Source organism: Eubalaena glacialis, chromosome 4, assembly GCF_028564815.1.
Source record: "Eubalaena glacialis isolate mEubGla1 chromosome 4, mEubGla1.1.hap2.+ XY, whole genome shotgun sequence".
NCBI classification, from domain to species: domain Eukaryota; kingdom Metazoa; phylum Chordata; class Mammalia; order Artiodactyla; family Balaenidae; genus Eubalaena; species Eubalaena glacialis.
In genome coordinates this window covers 95,130,856-95,142,081 of record NC_083719.1, presented here as the reverse complement: position 1 = coordinate 95,142,081, position 11,226 = coordinate 95,130,856, and the positions used below count along the sequence as shown (strand labels likewise).

General features: G+C 39.6%; 1 pseudogene; it reads left to right on the top strand.

The window, feature by feature from the left end:
- Window positions 1-5,277: 5,277 nt before the first annotated feature.
- On the top strand, window positions 5,278-5,465 carry LOC133090906 (large ribosomal subunit protein eL39-like; annotated as a pseudogene).
- The last annotated feature ends 5,761 nt before the right edge of the window (window positions 5,466-11,226 follow it).

The following is an 11,226-nucleotide window of genomic DNA, read 5'->3' as shown; positions in this document are numbered from 1 at the left end:
TTTGTCCATTGATTCGTTTGCAGATATTTTCTCCCATTCTGAGGGTTGTCTTTTCGTCCTGTTTATAGTTTCCTTTGTTGTGCAAACGCTTTTAAGTTTCATTAGGTCCCATTTGTTTATTTTTGTTTTTATTTCCATTACTCTAGGAGGTCGGTCAAAAAAGACCTTGCTGTGATTTACATCAAAGAGTGTTCTTCCTATGTTTTCCTCTAAGAGTTTTATAGTGTATGGTGTTAGGGAGTGTTCTAATTTCATTCTTTTACATGTAGCTGTCCAGTTTTCCCAGCACCATTAATTGAAGAGACATTAATTGTCTTTTCTCCATTGTATATCCTTGCCTCCTTTGTCATAGATTAGTTGACCTTAGGTGCATGGGTTTATCTCTGGCCTTTCTATCCTGTTCCATTGATCTATATTTCTGTTTTTGTGCCAGTACCATACTGTTTTGATTACTGCAACTTTGTAGTATAGTCTGAAGTAAGGGCGCCTGATTCCTCCAGCTCTGTTTTTTTCCCTCAAGATTGCTTTCGCTGTTCCAGGTCTTTTCTGCTTCTGTACAAATTTTAAGACTTTTTGTTCTAGTTCTGTAAAAAATGCCATTGGTAATTTGATAGGGGTTGCATTGAATCTGTGGACTGCTTTGGGTAGTGTAGTCATTTTCACAATATTGATTCTTCCAGTCCAAGAACATGGTATATCTCTCCGTCTGTTTGTGTTATCTTTGATTTCTTTCATCAGTGTCTTACAGTTTTCTGAGTACAGGTCTTTTACCTCCTTAGGTAGGTTTATTCCTAGGTATTTTATTCTTTTTTTTGCAGTGGTGAATGAGATTGTTTCCTTAATTTCTCTTTCTGATCTTTTGTTCTTAGTGTATAGGAATGCAAGAGATTTCTGTGCTTTAATTTTGTATCCTGCAACTTTACGAAATTCACTGATTAGCTCTAGTAGTTTTCTGGTGACATCATTAGGATTTTCTATGTATAGTGTATCATGTCATCTGCAAATAGTGACAGTTTGACTTCTTCTTTTCCAATTTGTATTCCTTTTATTTCTTTTTCTTCTCTGATTGCCGAGGCTAGGACTTCCAAAACTATGTTGAATAATAGCGGTGAGAGTGGACATCCTTGTCTTGTTCCTGATCTTAGAGGAAATGCTTTCAGTTTTTCACCATTGAGAATGATGTTTGCTGTAGGTTTGTCATATATGGCCTTTATTATGTTGAGGTAGGTTCCCTCTTTGCACACTTTCTGGAGAGTTTTTATCCTAAATGGGTGTTGAATTTTGTCAGAAGCTTTTTCTGCATCTATTGAGATGATCATATTGTTTTTCTTCTTCAATTTGTTAATATGGTGTATCACATTGATTGATTTGTGTATATTGAAGAATCCTTGCATCCCTGGGATAAATCCCACTTGATCATGGTGTATGATCCTTTTAATGTGTTGTTGGATTCTGTTTGCTAGTATTTTGTTGAGGATTTTTACATCTATATTCATCAGTGATATTGGTCTGTAATTTTCTTTTTTTGTAGTATCTTTGTCTGGTTTTGCTATCAGGGTGATGGTGGCCTCATAGAATGAGTTTGGGAGTGTTCCTTCCTCTGCAAGTTTTTGGAAGAGTTTGAGAAGGATGGGTGTTAGCTCTTCTCTAAATGTTTGATAGAATTCACCTGTGAAGCCATCTGGTCCTGGACTTTTGTTTGTTGGAAGATTTTTAATCACAGTTTCAATTTCATTACTGGTGATTGGTCTGTTCACATTTTCTATTTCTTCCTGGTTCAGCCTTGGAGGGCTAAACCTTTCTAAGAATTTGTCCATTTCTTCCAGGTTGTCCATTTTATTGGCATAGAGTTGCTTGTAGTAGTCTTTTATGATGCTTTGTATTTCTGCAGTGTCCACTGTAACTTCTCCCTTTCATTTCTAATTTTATTGATTTGAGTCCTCTCCCTCTTTTTCTTGATGAGTCTGGCTAAAGGCTTATCAGTTTTGTTTATCTTCTCAAAGAACCAGCTTTTAGTTTCATTGATCTTCGCTGTTGTTTTCTTTGTTTCTATTTCATTTATTTCTGCTCTGATCTTTATGATTTCTTTCCTTTTACTAACTTTGGGTTTGGTTTATTCTTCTTTCTCTAGTTCCTTTAGGTGTAAGGTTAGATTGTTTATTTGAGATTTTTCTTGTTTCTTGAGGTAGGATTGTATTGCTATAAACTTCCCTCTTAGAACTGCTTTTGCTGCCTCCCATAGGCTTTAAATCATCGTGTTTTCTTTGTCATTTGTCTTTAGGTATTTTTTGATTTCCTCTTTAACTTCTTCAGTGATCTCTTAGTTATTTAGTAATGTATTGTTTAGCCTCCATGTGTTTGTGTTTCATTTTTTTCCCTGTAATTTATTTCTAATCTCATAGTGTTGTGGTCAGAAAAGATGCTTGATATGATTTCAATTTTCTTAAATTTACCAAGGCTTGATTTGTTACCCAGGATGTGATCTATCCTGGAGAATGTTTCGTGTGCACTTGAGAAGAAGGGTAATCTGCTGTTTTCAGATGGAATGTCCTGTAAATATCAATTAAATCTATCTGGTCTATGGTGTCATTTAAAGCTTGTGTTCCCTTATTAATTTTCTGTCTGGATGATCTGTCCATTGGTGTAAGTGAGGTGTTGAAGTTCCCCACTATTATTGTGTTAATATCGATTTCCTCTTTTATAGCTGTTAGCATTTGCCTTATATATTAAGGTGCTCCTGTTGGGTGCATATATATTTATAATTGTTATATCTTCTTCTTGGATTGATCCCTTGATCATTATGTAGTGTCCTTCTTTGTCTCTTGTAACATTCCTTATTTTAAAGTCTATTTTATCTGATATGAGTATTGCTACTCCAGCTTTCTTTTAATTTCCATTTGCATGGAATATCTTTTTCCATCCCCTCACTTTCAGTCTATATGTGTCCCTAGGTCTGAAGTGGGTCTCTTGTAGACAACATATATATGGGTCTTGTTTTTGTATCCACTCAGCCAGCCTGTGTCTTGTGGATGGAGCATTTAATCCATTCACATTTAAGGTAATTAGTGATATGTATGTTCCTATTACCATTTTCTTAATTGTTTTGCGTTTGTTTTTGTAGGTCCTTTTCTTCTCTTCTGTTTCCGACTTAAAGAAGCTCCTTTAGCATTTGTCTTAGAGCTGGTTTGGTGGTGCTGAATTCTGTTAGGTTTTGCTTGTCTGTAAAGCTTTTGATTTCTCTGTCAAATCTAAATGAGATACTTGCCTGTTAGAGTAATCTTGGTTGTAGGTTCTACCCTTTCATCACTTTAAATATATCATGCCACTCCCTTCTGGCTTGTAGAGTTTCTGTTGAGAAATCAGCTGTTAACCTTATGGGAGTTCCCTTGTATGTTATTTGTCGTTCTTCCCTTGTTGCTTTTAATAGTTTTTCTTTGTCTTTAATTTTTGGCAATTTGATTACTATGTGTCTCCGCGTGTTTCTCCTTGGGTTTATCCTGCCTGGGACTCTCTGCGCTTCCTGGACTTGGGTGGCTATTTCCTTTCCCATGTTAGGGAAGTTTTCAACTATAATCTCTTCAAATATTTTCTCAGGTCCTTTCTCTCTGTCTTCTCCTTCTGGGACCCCTATAATACAAAGGTTGTTGTGTTTAATGTTGTCCCAGAGGTCTCTTAGGCTGTTTTCATTTCTTTTCATTCTTTTTTCTTTATTCTGTTCCGTGGTAGTGAATTCCACCATTCTGTCTTCCAGGTCACTTATCCGTTCTTCTGCCTCAGTTATTCTGCTATTGATTCCTTCTAGTGTATTTTTCATTTCAGTTATTGTATTGTTCATCTCTGTTTGTTCTTTAATTCTTCTAGACCTTTATTAAACATTCCTTGCATCTTCTCGATCTTTGCCTCCATTTTTTTTCTGAGGTCCTGGATCATCTTCACTATCATTATTCTGAATTCTTTTTTGGAAGGTTGCCTATCTCTACTTCATTTAGTTGATTTTCTAGGGTTTTATCTTGTTCCTTCATCTGGTACATAGTCCTCTGCCTTTTTTATTTTGTCTATTTTTCTGTGAATGTGGCTTTCGTTCCACAGACTGCAGGATTGTAGTTCTTCTTGCTTCTGCTCTTTGCCTTCTAGTGGATGAGGCTATCTAAGAGGCTGTGCAGGCTTCCTGATAGGAGGGACTGGTGGTGCGGTAGAGCTGGGTGTTGCTCTGGTGGGCAGAGCTCAGTAAAACTTTAATCTGCTTTTCTGCTGATGGGTGGGGGTGAGTTCCCTCCCTGTTGTTTTTTTGGCCTGAGGCGACCCAGCACTGGAGGCTACAGGCTCTTCGGTGGGGCTAATGGTTGGACTCTGGGAGGGCTCATGCCAAGGAGTACTTCCCAGAACTTCTGCTGCCAGTGTCCTTGTCCCTGAGGTGAGCCACAGCTACCCCCCGCCTCTTCAGGGGACCCTCCAACACTAGCAGGTACGTCTGGTTCAGTCTCCTATGGGGTCACTGCACCTTTCCCCTGGGTCCTGATGCACACACCACTTTGTGTGTGCCCTCCAAGAGTGGAGTCTTTGTTACCCTCAGTCCTGTCTAAGTCCTGCAATCAAATCCCGCTAGCCTTCAAAGTCTGATTCTCTGGGAATTCCTCCTCCCATTGCCGGATCCCCAGTTTGGGAAGCCTGACGTGGGGCTCAGAACCTTCACTCCAGTGGGTGGACTTCTGTGGTATAATTGTTCTCCAGTTTGTGAGTCGCCCACCCAGCGCTTATGGGATTTGATTTTATTGTGATTGCACCCCTCCTACCGTCTCATTGCAGCTTCTCCTTTGTCTTTGGATATGGGGTATCTTTTTTGGTGAGTTCCAGTGTCTTCCTGTCTATGATTGTTCAGCAGTTAGTTGTGATTCCGGTGCTATCACAAGAGGGAGTGCGCGCACATCCTTCTACTCTGCCATCTTGAACCAATCTCCATCACCTTCTCTTTAGAAAGTTGGATGACAAGGACTTATAAGACTGGTTCTCAAGCTTTATGGGCATAAGAATGATTTCTAGGATTTGTTTAAAATGCAGACTCTTGTGCTTCACACTAAAACTTAGTGAATCTGAATTTCTGAGAGTGTGTCCCAGATATCCTCAGTTTAAACAAGTTTCCTAAGTGATTCTTATTCCTGAGGTTTGTGGGCCACATTATAAGAAACAATAATGTAGTTCTAAACATGTCCTTCCGCTCGATTCCTCCTCTTTTTCTCTTGTCCGCCATCCTATGTGCGGTTGGATTTGCTCCTCGCCATGTCTTCTCACGAGACTTTCAGGATCAAGTGATTCCTGGCCAAGAAACAAAAGCAGAATCGGCCCATTCCCCAATGGATTCGAATGTAAACTTTTAATAAAATCAGGTACAACTCTAAGAGAAGACATTGGAGAAGAACCAAGCTGGGTCTATAAGGAGCCTCACATATGAAGTGGCACACATGATCAGAACGTCACTAGTGTCTGGAACAGCTGCCTGTGTTTGATGCTCTCTCCTCTTTTCTTGATCTTTCCTCACCACTGCTCACTGTGTAGCTCAGTGATAAACATGTGAACCTTTTGTTGGAAAAAAAAAAAAGAAACAATAATGTAGAGGCTCATTCTGCTGCAGCAAGTGGAGATGGATTTTTCATCTTATGGGGATTGGGTGAAATCTGGCCCGATTCTGTTCATTCATGATGGCCTAGATGTGGTTGTAAGGAGTTTGGAGGAGATGTGGTCATCGGACTGTGTTATAACTGATAAAGATGAGATAAGATGGATAGGTGTTGATCCTGGGTAATTTCTCGACTCGTCAGGCTGACTGGGACTGAGGCTAAGGAATTACTGGTGAGATTGAAGCTATTCCTGGTTAATTGGATGGACATCCACACAGACATGGGCCACTAGTCAGGGGCAGGGACAGAAGCTGGAGCAGGAAGGACTCAGACTGAAGCTGCAGCCAAGGTCATCAACACATAGGGATCATTTCCATCTGCTCTTCATGTGCTGACAGGAGTGTGCTGCTGACAGTGGCCTCATATCTGGGGTGACTCTGGCTTCCTTCATCTGTCCCACACCTGGGAGTCTCTTTTCAGCTATATAAAAAAAAAAAAATCCTGAGAAGAGATTCCCTGCTCTGAGTTACCAACTACACCCTCATCTCTCCAAGAAACTTGGGCTTCTATGCCAGAACTGCTAAACAATACTTGGGTGGGGTGGGTTGGGATGTGAGAGGGGAGACTACCAGTGAGTGGAAGCTGATTCTTAAGAATCTTCAGAATCTTTCTCATCCATTGCTCCTGGAAAGCTAGAGTCAGAGCCCTGACAAGTTCAGGAAAAGAGATAACAAAGAAAGAAACAGATACTTTTACAACGACACAAGATTTCTAGCTTGTGATAGTGTGACAGCATCATACCGAAGAGGGAGACTGTGCCCAGAGAAAACTCTCAGAATTTGGTGGCCGAGTTGCTGCCACCTCATCTTATATTGTTCAGGGAAGTAAAGGGAGGCTAGACCAAAATACACAAGGGGGATCTGGAAATCTCTCAGATAAAAGAATTCTGCCCTGCATACTTCTACAATTTTAAGATTCATTTGAGCTTACAAGTTTCCTTTTCAAAATGCTAGTACCCCAAGGATGTATTCTTGCTTGAAGTAGGTTACTTTCACCAGGCTGCACTCCTCCAAAAGCCTCTAGGAGAACAGTTGCACTGAGAGATAGTAAATTCCGGTTGAGCTGCAGAAACAGGAAATTGTGAATTATGATGCACTTTGAGGGAGGGGAGTGAAGACTTTGTACATTCAGAAGGTCGCCTAGTTTTCCACTCTGTACCTGGGTGGGAAGTGGGGAAGAAAGAAAGGAAGGGCCACCTCTTGTGTTTTTTCAGCTCCCTGTTTCTCAATGGGGCTTCTGCTCTCTCCCATTGCCTTTTGGCTGGGTGTCCTTCCACTAATCCTTGAAGATCCAGTTTAAACATCACCTCCTTTCCAGGCTTGCCCAAGGAGAGTTAGTGGCTCTATCCTTTGAGCTCTCACAATTGTTTATATATATATTTCACTTTGATCTGTTTATTGCTACATTTCTCCCACAGACCATGAATTCCTTGAAAGCAGGGATCATATCCATTTAGCATCTAACATAGTACACAATAGGATTCAGTAACTATTGACATGATGAATGAATTTATGAAAAACTACTTTGGCGAAACAAATTTTCAGTGTTAATAAAATAGATTTCTTTTATAAGAAAGGCATTTCTAAATAGCTTGGGAAGCATACACATTGCTATACTATTTTTGTGTTATAGTCATTAAAGTAGGTTCCTTTCACACTTTTCTAAATTAAACCAATGCTCAGTTAGTTACTAAAAACAAGAAGTATTTTTTCATTCATCCTATCCTTTCCTGAAACTAGACGAAGTTAACAAAGGTTACCAAAACTGTGCAAGCAGAATCTTTCATTGAGGTTTCTGGTTTAAGCAGAGACCAGCAAGAAAGAAACATTTGAAAAATCCCTGGAAGGAAAACTTAAGAAGGAATAGTTTACTAATTATAGGAGATTATATGGACCCAAAAAAAATCACAAGGTCAGGCAAATTTGGGAAATTTTGATGTACTATTTTACACATACCAAAGTAGCAAGAATTTTAAAAATATAATATCTAGTGGGTACAAGTTTCGGCGAATTCAGCACACTCTCTTGCCACTAGTGTAGCAGATTGGCCTAACTCTTTGGGAAAGTGATACAATATGTATGAGAAGCCGGAAAGATGTTCCATAATCCAACTCCTGGAAATTTATCCCAAAGCAATACGTGAAAAGAAGAAAACAACTTAGACCACTTGAAAATGTTTGTTGTTCTAGTAATAAGGGCGCCCCGTCTCTGCTAGTCCAGTTCCTTCCCACCACCCTTTCAGGTATGGGGTAGTGTCCCCACTGGGCTTACAGAGTCTTGGGGGCCTTGCAGGGAGGTGCCCTCCTAGGGACTTGTAGTGCCTTGGGTCTCAGGCAAGGCCAATGAGTCAGAGCTGTGGATGCAGTGACACAAGGCTTCCCCTCAGAGGTAGACTGGGTGTTCGCCTTGGCTCCTCAAAGTGGTTCGTCTTTTGCCTGCCATCCCCTGGGCACTTAACAGAATGGGTTATTCAGAGGCTCCCTCTGGTCCTTTCCCCCTTTTCTACCTCTCTAGTTCCCACCTGTACCACCTGCAGATTCCTTGACCTTGAGTCCATTGTTCTCCTTGTTATATCCCCCAAAATATTCTGAGGCTTTCAGGACCACAGTAATTGCTGATTAAACCAGAGTCCAAAGCCTTAGCAACCAAACCAATCCAAATCGAACCAAGCAAGCCAAACAAAAAGCTTTTCCTTCCCAATCATAAAAGGTGCCCTAGGAGATGGGTGTTTAGAAACACAATGTAAGATCTTTCAGCAAAACAGAAAACGGAATTTTAGTAGAGTTTCTATTTAAGAAAATAAAAAACTAAAAACAAAGATTGGAAGAACAAATACTGCCAAAATCTTTAGAAATGGAGACAACCTCCAATAGGAGGTTAATGAGTAAATCAGTAGTCTTCAAATATTTTTGTTCACATACATGAAATATAATTTACCCTCTTGCATATTTCTAGGTTAACATCTAAAATTTTTTCGTCATAAGTTTAAGCAGTTGCAAAGGATACAATTTCCTGCATACTGTAAAAATGACATTTGAAACTAGAATAGTCACTCTTTTAAATGAATCCAATGAAATCTAAATACCATAGCAATTATGCCTATTATCAGCTATTTACAAAATATATGAACAAGCTCTTCTTTACCTGCAGTATATTTTTTGTAATTTATTTTTCTTTTCACACTTATAGCTCCATTCCACTTCCCCATCCCTCAGGATCATATCCTAGTTTAATGTATTTTTATGTTTGAATGTATTTTATTGATCATCCTATTATATTTATCTGTGATGAAAATATAAATATATTTAATTTTAAAATTTCCTATGACTGAAAGACTATGTGCTAAAACATTTTCTTCTAGATTAAGATATTATTATATTTATTAGTAATGATCAGGTATTCAAAACAATGCAAAATATATTACAAATGTTTATAATTACTAAACATGTAATTTTTTACAATTAGTGCATGCATTTGTTGTTAAATACTACATCTTACAAGAATGAGACAGAGTTAAGCATCAATGTTTTTCTCAATTTTTCATTTTTACAAATTCTAAGAAAATGTTTTTACATTAATAAGTATATGGGGCTGTAAGAAGTGTTGTCACATCAATTCACTCAATTCTTTGAACTCCTTCCAATTTATAAACTCACTTAGTGATCTTGAGGTCATACTTTGTTGAAAGCAATTATTTGGAAATCACCTGGCTTGCAATAGAATTTGTTATCTAGTCATTAGAAGTATACTGTCTCTGTACAGTCCAATATTTTAAATTGATAAAGAACTGACAAAGGTTGCCTGAGGCTTTATACCCTGGAACATTGCACCATTTTAAGATTCTCAGTGAGTGAAAGTTATGGCCTTTCTTTTTGCAATTTGGGAAATATATGGCTATTGTAAAAGAGTTGGGAAATGAAACTGGGAGATGCCGTACTGCACTCCTTTACCAGCAGATCAGTTTTAGAAAATGACACAGATGCAAGCTGAAGATTCAGAAACTGGTGGCCTTAAAACTAAGTGTGCACCTACCCCTTGAAAATCCCCTGGGGGATGCTCATGTCAGGTTGAAGACCACTGATGTAAATTTTTACATCATCTTATTGAATTTGATAAGAGAGATAGGTCAGCTCACATTAGGCCTTGGTTGGGAAACTGTACTCTGGTGTTTACACCTTGGGAGTACCTTTAACACTAGGGATAAAACAGCCAATTCCTCTTGGTGATTTTTATAGATTGCTGCCCTCATCCTTTCTATTCTGCCCTTCTATATTTTCTTCTCAGTGGTAGTAACCTTAACTTCAATTTTGGAGTACTGATGTTGAGCTTATATACTGACTGCCTGAGGCAAATATAATGCCCCACTTAAAAATGATTATTAAGACCATAAAAAATGAGAAATCTATAGAGTATAGTAAGGTAAAAAAGCAAAATATGTAGTTGTATGAAAATTATTATTTCAATTATACAAAACTACATAAAATTCTGGACAATACTATAAGTAAATATGCAAAGATTTAGTGATTTTTTTAATAAAATGTCTTTAATGTTGCATTACTTTTTAAGTAATGATGCTAATTACACTTATGATGCTGGGGGTCAGATAATGTCTAATCTAACATTCTCTTTCTCTTAACGGTACCAAAATACTGTGTGTGAGTTTAAGTTCCCCAAAATAAAGTGTTCAAGAGATTGAAAACTACGTTTTTCAAAACTATTTTCTCATCATGATTCACTATGGGTGTTAAGTCTCCAAACATATTTAAACTCCTCCTCAACCTAGTTTAAAACATTCCATGTGTTAACGTCATGAATTCCACAAGTTTATTTCCTGTTGTACGAGGTAGTAATTCTTTTCATTTATATTCACTTTTTAGCTTCCTCTCATTTCCTGGTTTTACTGTTCAGAGTGAAGAACTCGACCTTGTTGACTTACACTGCTGTTAAGCTTTATCATTCATTGTAGCTTTATATTTTTTTAGCGTTCATATTTTTAAAAACTAAGCCATGTTTAGCAGCCTCCAAAACTAATCTTTTTCTCAAGTTTGTTGCGTTTTTCTTGTTTTGCTTTTTTGAGGCCTCACAGCGAGGTCGGTATCTTCCAGGGCCCACCAAAGGAAGGAGGCTTAGAAGAGACTAGTTTGAGAGAGTTGATGTCTGCGAGAAAGGAATAATGGCTACCACCTCTCTGGGGGTTATGGCCTTGGGACCCAAAGGTACCCGAAACCAGCGCCCCGAAAGGTGGAGCGCGGAGCAGCCCCCAAGATCTCGGCAGCCTCTCCGCCGACCTCCGGCGGCCGCCTCCGGCGTAGCCCCGCCCCGCCCCGCCCCGCCCCGCCCCTAGGCGGCTGCTCGCGGCAGCCGCCGCCCTCCCCCGGCCCAATGGCGAGGCTGCCGCGTCGGTGACGTGAAGCAGTGCTCTGGCTCGTCCGGCCCCCGGCCCGCAGGCCATTACACCATCCGCCGCGGCTGCTGCTGCCGCCGCTGCAGCCCGCTCAGACTGGGAGGGCGGGAGGCAGTTCGGCGGGGCGGGGCGGGGCGGGGCGGGGCGG